Here is a 13,285-nt window from a genome sequence, read left to right as displayed (position 1 = left end):
AAATTGTGGCTATTTGGAGGCCCTCAGCAAACCTACTGAGGGTACAATACTTAGCACGGCAATTGTAATTTTCACACATGCAGTCCCCTGCTCAGTGGAAGTGTTGTGGTGTAGCAATCAAATAAGCAATCACTGCTCTCCATTTGCTCCTGTTGTTGCTAAAAGGCTACAGATATAGGATAGAAGCTAGACGTGAAATTAGGACAAAATGAAACACATGTTTTTCCAGGCAGTAACAAGGGACAATGTGGATTAGTCACAGTGATGGACAAAGTTGTGTCAGCTTATGGAATAGTAAGCAATAAAGAGAAAACAGCTCAGTTAGCTGCCTCATTCTACAGTTTCAGGAGAAATGAGTGGTGTAACGTCAGAACTAGAGAAAGGAGTTTTGACTGTAAGTTCCAGGAGAAAGAAATTAACATTTCTATTGGACAGACGAGGACTTCCTTCCACCCCAGATTTTAATAAATTTCGGTAACTAATTCCAAGAGAAAAATATGTCCTGTATTTTGCACCATTCACTGAATGCAGCTCACAAGTGTCAGAAAATATTATTAATTAGCTAATCAGTGCCATCTGCTTTTTATGTTCTAGAGAGTTTAAACATATTATGGTTGTTCTTGCCAAAAAAAAAGAGCATCTAGATAAGAGAAAATAAATCCTGTACAAGAGGTAGATCTTGAAAATGCAATGATTCATAGAGTGTAGTCATAGTTTCTTACTACAGGTTGAACCTCTCTGATCCAGCACCCTCGGGACCAGGCTGGTGCTGAACAAGAGAATTTGCCAGACAACGGGAGGTCAATACTGTCTAGCACATTGCCAACATTTCCACTGCTTCTTGGGCTTTTAGAAGACATTGGCTACATCTACACTAGCCCCAAATTTCGAAATGGCCACGCAAATGGCCATTTTGAAGTTTACTAATGAAGCGCTGAAATACATATTCGGGCTTATATATGAAATACATATGCGGGCGGCTGCGGCACTTTGAAATTGACGCGCCTCGCGGCTTGTCCCAACGGGCCTCCTTTTCGAAAGGACCCCGCCTACTTCGAAGTCCCTTTATTCCCATCTGCTCATGGGAATAAGGGGACTTCGAAGTAGGCAGGGTCCTTTCGAAAAGCAGCCCCGTCGAGACGAGCAGCGCGGTGATGAGGCGCGTCAATTTCGAAGAGTGGCCGCCTGCATGCTAATGAAGTGCTGAATATGTATTTCAGCACTTCATTAGTAAACTTTGAAATGGCCATTTGCGTGGCCATTTTCAAGTTTGGGGCTAGTGCAGACACAGCCATTTGTGGGGTAAATTACAGCTAAATAACAGCAAAGAACACAGAGAGCCAGGACTGATGGCTGGAATCAAACTTTAAGGGACTAGGAAACACGAATGACAAGTGGTCATCCAGTTAACTATAATCATGTTGGATTACAGATGTTGTCGGACAAGAAAGTTCTGGATTAGAGAGATTCAAGCTTTACTGCATACCTGACATATGGGGAAATCAATTCAGTACATAGCTTTAGGTACTGTATATTCTCAACAATTTCATCCTTTTTATAAGTTCCCTGAAGGTCCAAGAAAAGGTCAGGGAGCCTATTAATTGTAGAATCATTCCTTTTTTTTCCTGAAGGCTTAACCTTGTTTCTATGGTTTGCTGTCCTGTTACGATGTATTTTCACATGGCAAAGCACCATGATCTTGATTATGCAGAAAAAGGAAGACACTCTCAGAAATGCTCAAAAGAATAACAGTTAAATCTTGACTTGATGGGAAAAATAAACTACAGATGCCAATTATTTGAAGTCTCATTGATAGTCCAGCTCACCCACTCTGCTCCAGAAAGAAACATCTCATCAGTACAAGTCATCATATTCTCTTCCTGTATTTCCACAGATGTAAACATTGGATGATTTTGAATTGTGTCCTGACTCAATATAAACCCCAGAATTTCTGCTGAGCTAGCCAGAGCCAGGGTTGAGGGCAAATTAGGGATGTTAATGGTTAGCTGGTTAATAGGGTGAGGCTTACTGGGTTCCAGTTAACAGGTAGGGGCTGAAGCAGCCCCTCAGGGCCACCATGGGTGGGGGGGCACTCCAGTGCAGCTGATGCAGCCCCTGTCTGCAGCAGCCCAGGTGGGAAGACTAGAGAGGTCTCTTGAGCCCAGCCAGGCTGGAGTGGCCACCCTGCCATGGACAGGGACTACTCCAGCTGGTTTGGAGCAGCCCCCCCGCCCTCCAACCCTTGTGGTGCTGGGGACCAAGTCTGCTCCAGCCCAGCCGGAGCATCCTTGCCTGTGGATGGCGGCTGCTCCAGCCCAGCAGGGGGCATCCCCACCCCCCAACCCACAGTGCGCCCAGGCTCTGGGAACTGGGGCTGCTCCAGCCACTCTGGAGTGCCCCACCCCAGCAGCAACCCAGTGAGCAGGGAAGCTCCAGCTAACTGAAGTGCTCTCTAGCGACTAAAAGATTTGTTGACAACTCCTCAGCCAGCAGTGAGCTGAATGCCACTCTAGAAGCTTGTCTACACTTACTGTCGATGTTCCAGAGTTTGATCTTCTGGGGTTCAATTTAGTGGGTCTAGTAAGGACTTTCTAACTCAAATGCTGACGGTATCCCCAGTCAGCCTGGTATTCCTCACAGTCAACAGGGGAAACTCTCTCGTTGACCTTCTGCTGTGGGAATGGTGCAGAAAATCAATGTAAAGTATATTGACTCCAGCTATGCAATACACATAGCTGGAGTTGTGTATCTTACATTGCGCTTCTCTCCTCATGTAGGCCTAGCCTATATCTCCAGAGGAACGTGTAAGAGATCATGATATGCATGACACTAGATAAACTACAATTTAAAAACCACCTGGAACTGGTAGTTTTCTGACAAAAATAAACAAGAGACCACAAATTTCAATATTTTCTTTATCCAAGTTTTTATTTATTTCGATTTGAATTTATTTTACCAACAACTCAAACTCAAAACAGTGTGACTAGTATCTGGTGCGTGGAGTCCAACTGCTTGCCACCCTGGTTAGATAAGAACTCTCTGGGCCAAATTCTATTTGGATTATACAAGTGTAGAATCAAAGGATCAAATTCACGTTTCAGTTGCACTGATGAGACCCCATTTAGCTCCATGGATTGACTGTGGCTTTAGATAATTATAAACAAGAATGTAATTTGTTGCCCAATCTCTATCTGAAGTATTGGGAAAGGAGCCCTGATTTCTGAATCCATTCCAGAACAATTACAATATTACATGAAACCACACTTGACTTAATCCCTCCTGTAGCACATCTGAAAGCAGAGTTGTGTTTTAAAAAAAGCCTATTATTTCTGGTTGATTAAGTTATAGTTATTAAACAAAGACCAGCTAGCTAATAAAATGCCTAAAACAATTAGATATTTGAGCAATCAGACCAATAAGGAAAAAGCTCTGCAGAAATTTAGATCTCTGGCTGATAATAAATTAAGAAAAATGCTAGAAGGTGGCCAGTGCCAGCAACAAAATCACACGCCATCCATTTTTTTCAGGATCTGCTGGTTGCAGAAAGTGGGAGAGAATTTCCAGCTGGTTTTCCTCTTTTGCAAACAGTTGGAATTCAGTATTCCTCTCTTTGGAGGAAGATCTGGCAGATTTCTATAATGACAGAATGGGAAGCTATGGAGGGGAGACAGATGGAGTTCTGCTCATACCACATATAGTAACAATTTGTTTAATGGCAATACAGCAGACAAATTACAACACAAGTAGAAGACATATCAGAACCAGCAACATCTGTAATGGAGAAACAAGAACTATCTTGAAAAACCAAGCCACTAAAAATCCTGAACATAACTGGGAAAAAAATTAGAGCAAGCTAAGAGTGGAATTTTAAATTAATAGAAATGCATATGGGTTTATGTAAGATGAGTTCTATCCAAGGTCTGACTTTCTGATATAAAAGCAATTCACACTGAAGAAAGGAATGACTAAAACTACTCAAACTAATGAATGCTTTCTGGGATAATCATGGAGAGCTGACTCCTTTTTTTATTATTACCACACCATTTGCTGTTCAAGAATATTTTGACATTAGACTTGATAATTTATGTTTAAAATATTTGCTAATCCCCCCCAAATTTCTAAAACATGAGCATGCTCCTTTTTGGTCCATAATTTTGTACCTTAACTGCAGTATTCATTGTTTCCTGTTCATTCCTGGCAACTAATGAATCTCGTCCACACATTAAGATCATAAAGCTATCTCCAGCTAGTTGGCATAGAACTTAGAGCAGTGGAGTCCAATAATAATTCCAGGATCACCACATTTGTGGTTATGATCCTTGCAAATTTGCCACATCCCGCCCCCAAATGAAAGCCCTCCCCTCAACTGTATATTCCGGTGACTCACCTGAACTGCCACCACTGTGGCTGGGGCCATGGGGGTCACAGGAGTTGCACTGCGACTGCCCGCGGCTGCGCCAGGGCAGGAGAAGTTGTACAAGCCTGAAACAGGAGAAACCAGGCCAGCCCATGGCCACGCCATGGCAGCAGAAGCCACAGGAGCCATGCCAGGGCCAAAGGAGCTGGGTGACTCCAAGCAGGGGTAGCACAGCTGTACCATGGCAGAAAGAGCTGTGCCAGGGAATCTGCTGAGGGGTTGCCTCCACCACGGCCGCCATGTACACGTCCCACCAAACTGCATTGGTGCCCCAATGAGCTGCATTCCCTCATACCCTGGTGCCCCATTTCGCCACATGTGGCAAATGAGGAGCATATGGGACACCGCGGACTTAGAGTAGTTCAGAGAATCCTGCTACAGAAACCAAGCCTTTAGCCAGCAAAGTAAGGGCCTAGTGGGGCTGTGCTAAATTGAACCACCAGGGCTCTACCATTGCCCTGGTACTTTTCACAGTTGCAAGGAGTAAGGGAAGTCGATGGGAGAGTTTCTCCCATCAACCTCTCACCGAGGGAATGGCAGGAAAAATCAATTTATTAAGATACACCAACTCCAGCTATGCAATCCACGTAGGTGAAGTTGCGTATCTTAAACTGAATTTTTCCCATAGTATACACCTGACCTAAGGTTACCTTCCAGAACCATTTCCAACATTTGCCTGTTGCCAGTAGAACTAAAATGTAGCATGCCATAGGGTCCCACTTGTTATTCAATAGACTTCTATCTAGATATCATACTTCTTCATTACAGACTGCTGTAAGTTTCAGATCATATGCTTAGCAGTCCATAAGTAAAAACAAAACAGTAGAAATATAGCACTTTAACAAAATGATTTTTTTTTAGTCTTTAAAGTGCTACATTTCTACTGTTTTGTTTTGACTGAATACAGACTAACACAGCTACCTCTCTGTTACTAGTCCACAATAAGTTAGACATGGATAGGCGGACATGTAATGCTGACAGACCCAGGTTGCTGACCCCAGCGATAGAACCTGCAAGCATAGGGTCTAAAGCCCTGCACTTTACCACATGAGCTAAAGGCCAGCTGGCTCTCAGCCATGGCTGTTGAACAGAGACTTCACTCACCCCAGATGAGGTCTCAGTACCTCTGGGTCCTACCTGTTTCCCTAGGCTGAGGAAGCATGTCCTGAGCTTCTGAGACAACAGTTCTTCCCAGGCAACACACCAGTTGTAACACTGACCAACCCAGGTTTGCCAGCCCCAGGTATAGAACCTGTGAGCATAAGGGCTACAAGCCCTATGCTCTGTCACATGAGCTAAAGGCCAGCTGGCTATCAGCCAAGGCTGCAGAGTAGAGACTTCACTCACCCCGCATGAGGTCTCAATGCCTCTGGGTACTACAGATAGACAGATAGATGCGGTTTGCTGGTAACCCAGAGACATTCCAGAACCCAAGCAACTGTACTTTAACTAGTCAAATGGCTCACAGGACTTGCCATTGGCTTATTACTGTGGATTCAGAGGGTATTTCTTTTTTAAGTAGGCCATGCTTCCTACTTTTTTGATTTTAAGGAATAGTCAGATGGAATCAGCAGAACCAACTAAAAGGATTACAGGGATGGGTGGATTACAACGGTGTGCATCCACAGCGTTTCAGTATGGCTGAGTGGATGTGTACACCAAACAGGTGGCAATCTCCTTTTGTGTGTCCCATTCTGGTTTCAGAGGAGAAGCTGAATCCAGGGCAGTGTCTACGTCTAGCTGTTGTACATCATCTAACACAATGAGGCGTTGGTCCTGATTGGTCATTATCACAATACAAATGCCAACAGTAAGTATTTTGGGAGCACAGAATAGGATTGTTTGGTGTGGAGAAGTTGTATTAATTCTATACCAGCAGGACCTGTGAGAGATTTTATAGGCCAATGAACTTTAACAAGAAAGTAGTTTGGTCTTTCTCACAGATAACTGGAGATTATCAGGGTACTTGTTATTTTTCTCAGTTTAAAAAGCAATATTCCTCTATATCTATTCTCAACCTCTGGGAGACATTTACGGTGCTTAAATCTTGTTCCCTCTTGGCTACACTTTGGCATAACATAAATACAGTTAATAAAATACTAAAATGAGCCACTGAGTGCTATCTTATTCAGCTGAAGAAGTGGGTCTGTCCCACGAAAGCTCATCACCGAATAAATTATATTTTTAGTCTTTAAAGTGCTACAGGACTGCTTTTTTGCTTTTTATTAAATTTTATACTCCTTTCTGATTGCAAGGAGATGAGGTTTGCTCTTCCTATTTGCCACCTAAAGCCCAGAGAGCCTTACAACCCATGGATGTATGTGAAATATTATTTTTCGTGAACTTACTCTTCTTACTAGCTGAAGAAACAGAATGGAAGTTCAGTTATGGCTTGCAATTTATTTGCAGGGGGGGTTATATCAAATTGGATTGTATAGTGCTGTAATCTAAAGTGCCCCGAGATAATCTAAAGCTTACTATTTTAAGTGAAGTAGGCAGCCGACAGAAAAAACGAATGTCTCTGAGGCAGCTGAAGTCCTTAGCAGAGCACTTACATTTTGCATGAAGAGTCATATCACTAGGGATATCAGCATTCAACATCAGCTGAAGCAGGTGGGAAAAAATGCCATTTAATTTTATAAAACATTTTTAGGGGCTTAGCATGTCTTTAGGAAGATAAATGATGTTGCTAATGCATTGACATCTACAGTAGCAAAGATATCTGGCGCCTATTTCCAGCTCCTTATGGAATCTTGGCAGCTGATAGTTCTGGCTTTATCAAAGCATTCCGTTACATAGAGCACTCCTAGGGACTATCTGAGCTGTTTACAAGAACAGAATATGGTCCAGAAAATGAGCTGCCAATCCAGGAATGCACAGACATGCAATTTAACGTGGTACAGAAAGAATGTTAGGTCCATTCCGTTGCTCTCATCCCAATGACAATATGGAATTTGGCAAGACATTTGGGACTATCTCTTCTCACTACAACTTTATGATAAGATAATGGAAGAATATCTACCATGGCAGAAAGGCAGCAATTCACGCAGGTATGCAACAATACAGGAGTAAATAACAAACTGCTAAAAGGATAAATACCAAGACCATGCTCCTGCATACTGGGCCTCTTTCTTTTTCTTTTAAGGCACACAGAAAAAGAAGTTTGACCACAGCACATACTCAAAGACTAGCTAACTTAACATGATAGTAGAATAACGATCAGATGAATTGTGTCCAGCTAAGGTGAAAAGAGAAAATTATATACAGAGTTCTTTCTTATCCACATCCACCCTGACTGAATGAGGTCTGATGTAACACTTCCATCTCGGTATCCTTACTGTCCATTTTTTTTTGTTTCCCTTAATGCATCTGATCAAGTAAATTGCAACTCAGGAAAGCTTATCCCGTAATAAAATTGTTAGTCTTTAAGGTGCCACTGAACTCCTTGTTGTTTTCCTGAAAACAGACTAGCATGGCTCTGAAAGCAGAATTCCTATTGTTATAGGCAGAAGAAAAACTTCCAAAAGAAGGTCTTTAAACAGCCTAGTACATGAAGCGTTCTAGTTAAGGCCCAGGTGTTGTCTTCTTGTGTATTGTGCTCCACAATATTTGCACTTGATCTTTCAAGTTGCAGGAAGTAGGAAAATAAGAAGTGCTGCAGGACCGCCCAGATTTTGCACCCCATGCCACGATCCTGTGCTCCAACCCACAGCTGATGGCCCTGGTGCTGCCTGGAGTTCCAGCCACCAGCCCCGTGGGCTCTGCTGTCAGTCCAGGGGTCTCAGCTGCTGGGGATTCCACTGCTGCCTGGGGTCCCAGCAGCTCTGCCTTGGGGCCCTGACTGTCAGCCCTACACCTGGGGTTCTACGGCTGCCTCCAGCCTGTGTCAGAGAGGGAAGCAGGTGAGGTAACTGGGGCAGGGGACACAGCACACCACCTCAGCCCTAGAAATTGCTCTAGCGCTACTATGCTGAGCAACATCAGCTCAACACCTTGCAGACTGCAAACATTTCAGACCAGGAGCCCCATCACAATGACTCTGCTATTGTGGAGATCTGTGCAGCCTGGGTGGCCTCTATACATACTAGCCCATGAGGTGCTTTGCTCATTATGACATTACAAAATATATTAGAAATGGGGCAAAGCCAGGACTATTTCTTTTAACCCTTCCTTCTCTCAGAACTTTAGTGGTTTGGATAATGTGGAATCCAGCCGGAAGCAAACCCTGACTTGGGTTTACCAGACCAAAACTCATCCCAGGAGATTTTGAAATAGCTATACCTTCTTGGGCACAAGCACTGAGTCTGTGCTCAGCAGCCCCCAACAGCCCCATTGATCAGCTCCTCCCCCTTCTCCTCAGTGGCTCCTGCCTCCTGGTGGGTCCCAGTCAGCTCCTCCTTCTCCCCTCCCCTCCAGTGCTTTCTGCCCACTGGTGATCAGCTGATTATCAGTGCACAGGAGGTGCTAGGGTGGAAGGGGAGAAGTGGGGGCAGGACACACAAAGGGGAGAGGACAGAATGAGATGGAAAGAGGTGGGGCCGAGGCAAGAAGAAGCAGGATGGGGTAGGAGCTTGGGGAAAGGGGAGGAGTAGGTCCTAGGACAGAGCGGGAGATAAGCATCTCCCCCCAGGAAATCACAGTCAGTCCGAGGCCGCGTCTACACGTGCACGCTACTTCGAAGTAGCGGCACTAACTTCGAAATAGAGCCCGTCACGGCTACACGTGTTGGGCGCTATTTCAAAGTTGAAATCGATGTTAGGCGGCGAGATGTCGAAGTCGTTAACCCCATGAGGGGATGGGAATAGCGCCCTACTTCGAAGTTGAACATCGAAGTAGGGCACGTGTAGACGATCCACGTCCCGCAACATCAAAATAGCGGGGTCCGCCATGGTGGCCATCAGCTGAGGGGTTGAGACACGCTCTCTCTCCAGCCCCTGCGGGGCTCTATGGTCACCATGTGCAGCAGCCCTTAGCCCAGGGCATGCACAGGGTCTGCAACCAGTTGTCGGCTCTGTGGATCTTGTGTTGTTTAGTTCAACTGTGTCTGGGAGGGGCCCTTTAAGGGAGCGGCTTGCTGTTGAGCCCACCCTGTGACCCTGTCTGCAGCTGTTCCTGGCACCCTTATTTCGATGTGTGCTACTTTGGCGTGTAGACATTCCCTTGCAGTGCCTATTTCAATGTGGTGCTGCCCAACGTCGAAGTTGAACGTCGATGTTGCCAGCCCTGGAGGACGTGTAGACGTTATTCATCGAAATAGACTATTTTGATGTCGCTATTTTGATGTCGAAATAAGCTATTTCGATGTAGCGTGCACGTGTAGACGTAGCCCTTGTGTCCTCAGGCCAATGGTAGTAAAATGTTACTCAAATCTTACCCAACAGGGCTGCAAAGAGCGAAAAAAGAATGCAAATACTGTTAACCAGCACTTGGGACAGTTGTCAGAGGGCTGGCTTCCCAGTTGGGGCCAGCTGCCACAGGGCAGCCCCCCAGTCAGCACCGGCAGAGCGGGGTGGCTCCTCCGGCCAAGGCTGGCAGAGCCAGGCTGGTTTCCTGGCCAAGACCAGCTGCAGCTGGAGTAGCAGAGAGGGGGCCACATGAACTTCTGGGGTTGTCAGCAATGGGGCACCCCATCCCCAGCAGCACTGCTCAGCTAACTGGCCAATTTGATTATGCAGCAACTCCTGTTCCCCAGAGGTGCTGGATATTCAACCTTCTACGGTATCATGCTGAACAGAACTCTGATTGTAAAACCCCATAAAATGTAACGGCAGGTACAGTCAGAGTTTTAAACATTTTCAATGTTAGAAAAACAATGCAATGTTACATACGTATCTCCAATAAATCATTGAAAAAATGAAGATGAACATTTTCCAGCCAAGAGAGTCTTATTTTTTCATGCAATGGTCTCAGTCAGGCACCCAATCTTTCCTTAATTTATATCCCGGGCATTCCATCGACTTTATGAGATTGTGCAGGGTATAAAATCAGAGCCCAAATATGGCATACCATCTTTAGCGTAAAACTCTCTATAATTTATCAACAACAAAAAAAGGTCATTAGAGCAGACAATAATTCTGTGAGACTGGGCAGTTTTTCCAGTCAATCTGCACTGCTTTCAAATACACTGGCCAAGAAAGGAATTTTGGATCAGATTAAGAAGTGTGATGTTTGACCAGTTTTGAAAACGCACTTTTATTTCAAGATCTGCCAAACAAATAGCTGCACTTCCTCCTGGAAAAAGCAATGACAAAATATTACAGGTTGAACCTCTCTAGTCCGGCACCCTCAGGACCTGACTGGTGCTGAACCAGAGAATTTGCTGGACCAGAGGAGGTCAATATTTCTAGCAGCATTATCAACATATCCTCTGCTTATTGGACTCTTAAAAGACATTTGGGGTAAATTACAGCTAAGTAACAGCACAGAATACTGAGAGTCAGGACCGGTGGCTGTCAACAACTTTATGGGACTGCAGTAAACTTAGTATGCAGAAAAGAGTGTGCTCTTGTTTGCATGCGAGACCTGGCATACTAAAAAGTCTGCAAATCACATGTTACAGACATTCATAAATATATGCCTGAGGCACATCCTACACAACAAATGGCAAGATTTGGTCACAAACAAGGAGCTCTGGAACAGAGCAGGACAAGAACCACTTGACTTTCAAATCAAGAGAAGAAAGTGGGGATGGCCAGGCCACCTGAGGTGGAGGAGACTTGTAGATGATCTATGCGCCACATGGAGTACAAGGGTTTAATAATGAAATAATAATAATAATGAGTAAACTTAGTTGGATGTCCACTTATCTTGGGGGTTGTGAACTGAAATCGTCGTGGACCAGAGAATGCCAAACTAGAGAGGTTAAACTTGTAGTATTAGTCTATATTCATTAATAAAGATGTTTAACATACACTTTTTGGCATGAATTTGCCAATAGCCCACTCCTATTCTTTCTGGAATCCATCTGATACACCAATGCCACACCAGCAAGATCCAAAACTAAAAGTTGAGTTGATGGAAAATATGATAGGCTAGTGAGATTTTAAATTCATGGGTTTTTTTTCTTTTCTTTTCTTTTTTTTTTTAAGATTGAGAAACTAACTAAAAAGGATACAAAATGAAATGTGGATGCAAACCACCTTGACCATACTAAGGGTATTTCAACAATAATGGCTGCTATTTCGAGTGTCTATACAACACAACCGCTGATAAGCAGATGACTTATTTTGAAACCTCATGCCACAAAGAATAGCACAAGGAAGCCCTGTTTAGATAGGGAATAGGGGCTATTTAGAAATAAGCTATAGTGTGTTCAATGGCTCTGTTTCAAAATGGTCTCTGTTGAATGTGGATGCTCTACTTTGAAATAGCTGAGTGCTATTTCTACATGCATTTTTTGTGTAGATGCTTTATTTCTGCATAAGCTATTCCAGAATATTTCTTCAGCTGTGGCCACACTACCCTTCCCTTTTGGAAGGGGCATGTAAATTACATCTGTTTGAAAACGCAAATGAGGCACTACCATGCATATGCAGTGTCTCATTACAATAATGGTCGCCACGTGAATTTCAAAGCTGCTAACTTTGAAGTGCTGACTGCCGGTCTAGCTGCGGTTGCTTCCAAATATGTGCTCAACTTCGAAATGTCCTTACTCCCAAAACAAATTGGGAGTAAGGGAATTTTGAAGTTGGATGCATATTTGGAAGCACCTGTAGCTAGACTGCAGGTCTGCGCTTCAAAGTTAGCAGCTTTGAAATTCACGCGTGGTAAATCTGAGGCACTATCCCAAACTGAGGTGTCAATGTAAGAGGTGTTGGAATAAATTAAGCAGTAATAAATAATCAGGACAGACTATATTCAGCCATGAATTCTGCAGGAACTCAAATGTGAAATTGCAGAACTACTAACTGTGGTAAAAAGTCTCAGACTTAATTCAGCTTCCATAACAGATAATCTGAGGATAGCTAATGTGATGCCAATTTTTTAAAAAGGTTCCAGAGGGGATTCTGTCTATTACAGACTGGTAAACTTTAGTAGCTGAAAAATGGTTGAAACTATAGTAAAAAACAGACTTATCAGACATGTGCATTAACATGATTTGTTGGGTAAGGGTCAACAGAGCTTTCGTAAAGGAAAATCATGTCTCACCAGTTTATTACAATTCTTTGAGAGGGTCAACAAGCATGTAGACAACAGAGATCCAATGGATATAGTGTACTTGGCTTTACAGAATGATGAGGTCCCTCACAAAAGCCCTTAAGCAAAGTAAGCCGGCCTGGGATAAGAGGGAGGGTCCTCTCATGGATCAGTAATTGGTTAAAAGACAGGAAATACTGGGTGGAAATAAGTGGCCATTTAACGCTAAAGAAAGAGATGAATAGCAATGTCCCCCAGGGATCTGTCCAAGAATCAGTGCTGTTGAACATATTCATATATAATCTGGAAAAAAGGGGTAAACAGTGAGGTGGTAAAGTTTGCCGATGATATAAAACTATATAAGAAGGTTAACTCCAAAGCAAACTGCAAAGAGTTACAAAGAGATCTCACAAGATTGGGTGACAGGGCATCAAAATGGCTGATAAAATTCAATGTTGACAAAAATAATGCAATGCATAATAGAAAATATAATCCAAACATACAAAATGACAGTGTCTAAATTAGCTGTTCCTACTCAAGAAAGAGATCTTGGAGTTATTGTGGATAGTTCTCTAAAAACATCTGCTCAATGAGCAGCAGCAGTCATAAAAGCTAATAGAATGTTATGAACCATTAGGAAGGAGATAGATAATAAGACAATAAACATCATAATGCCACTATATATATTTACAATGTACCCACAATTTGAATACTAATTGAAGATTTGGTCAC

The 13,285-nt window shown here is 43.4% G+C and overlaps 1 protein-coding gene across 1 annotated transcript in view; it reads right to left on the bottom strand.

Moving 5' to 3' along the window:
- FAM20C (FAM20C golgi associated secretory pathway kinase) overlaps positions 1 to 13,285 on the bottom strand; it is a 105,858-nt gene that overhangs the window by 31,225 nt on the left and 61,348 nt on the right. The window lies entirely within an intron of this gene.

The sequence above is a fragment of the Carettochelys insculpta genome, chromosome 16 (genome assembly GCF_033958435.1).
Source record: "Carettochelys insculpta isolate YL-2023 chromosome 16, ASM3395843v1, whole genome shotgun sequence".
In the NCBI taxonomy this organism is placed as follows: Eukaryota; Metazoa; Chordata; order Testudines; family Carettochelyidae; genus Carettochelys; species Carettochelys insculpta.
The sequence above is the reverse complement of the archived record's forward strand: the minus strand, read 5'-3'. Positions and strand labels throughout refer to the sequence as shown.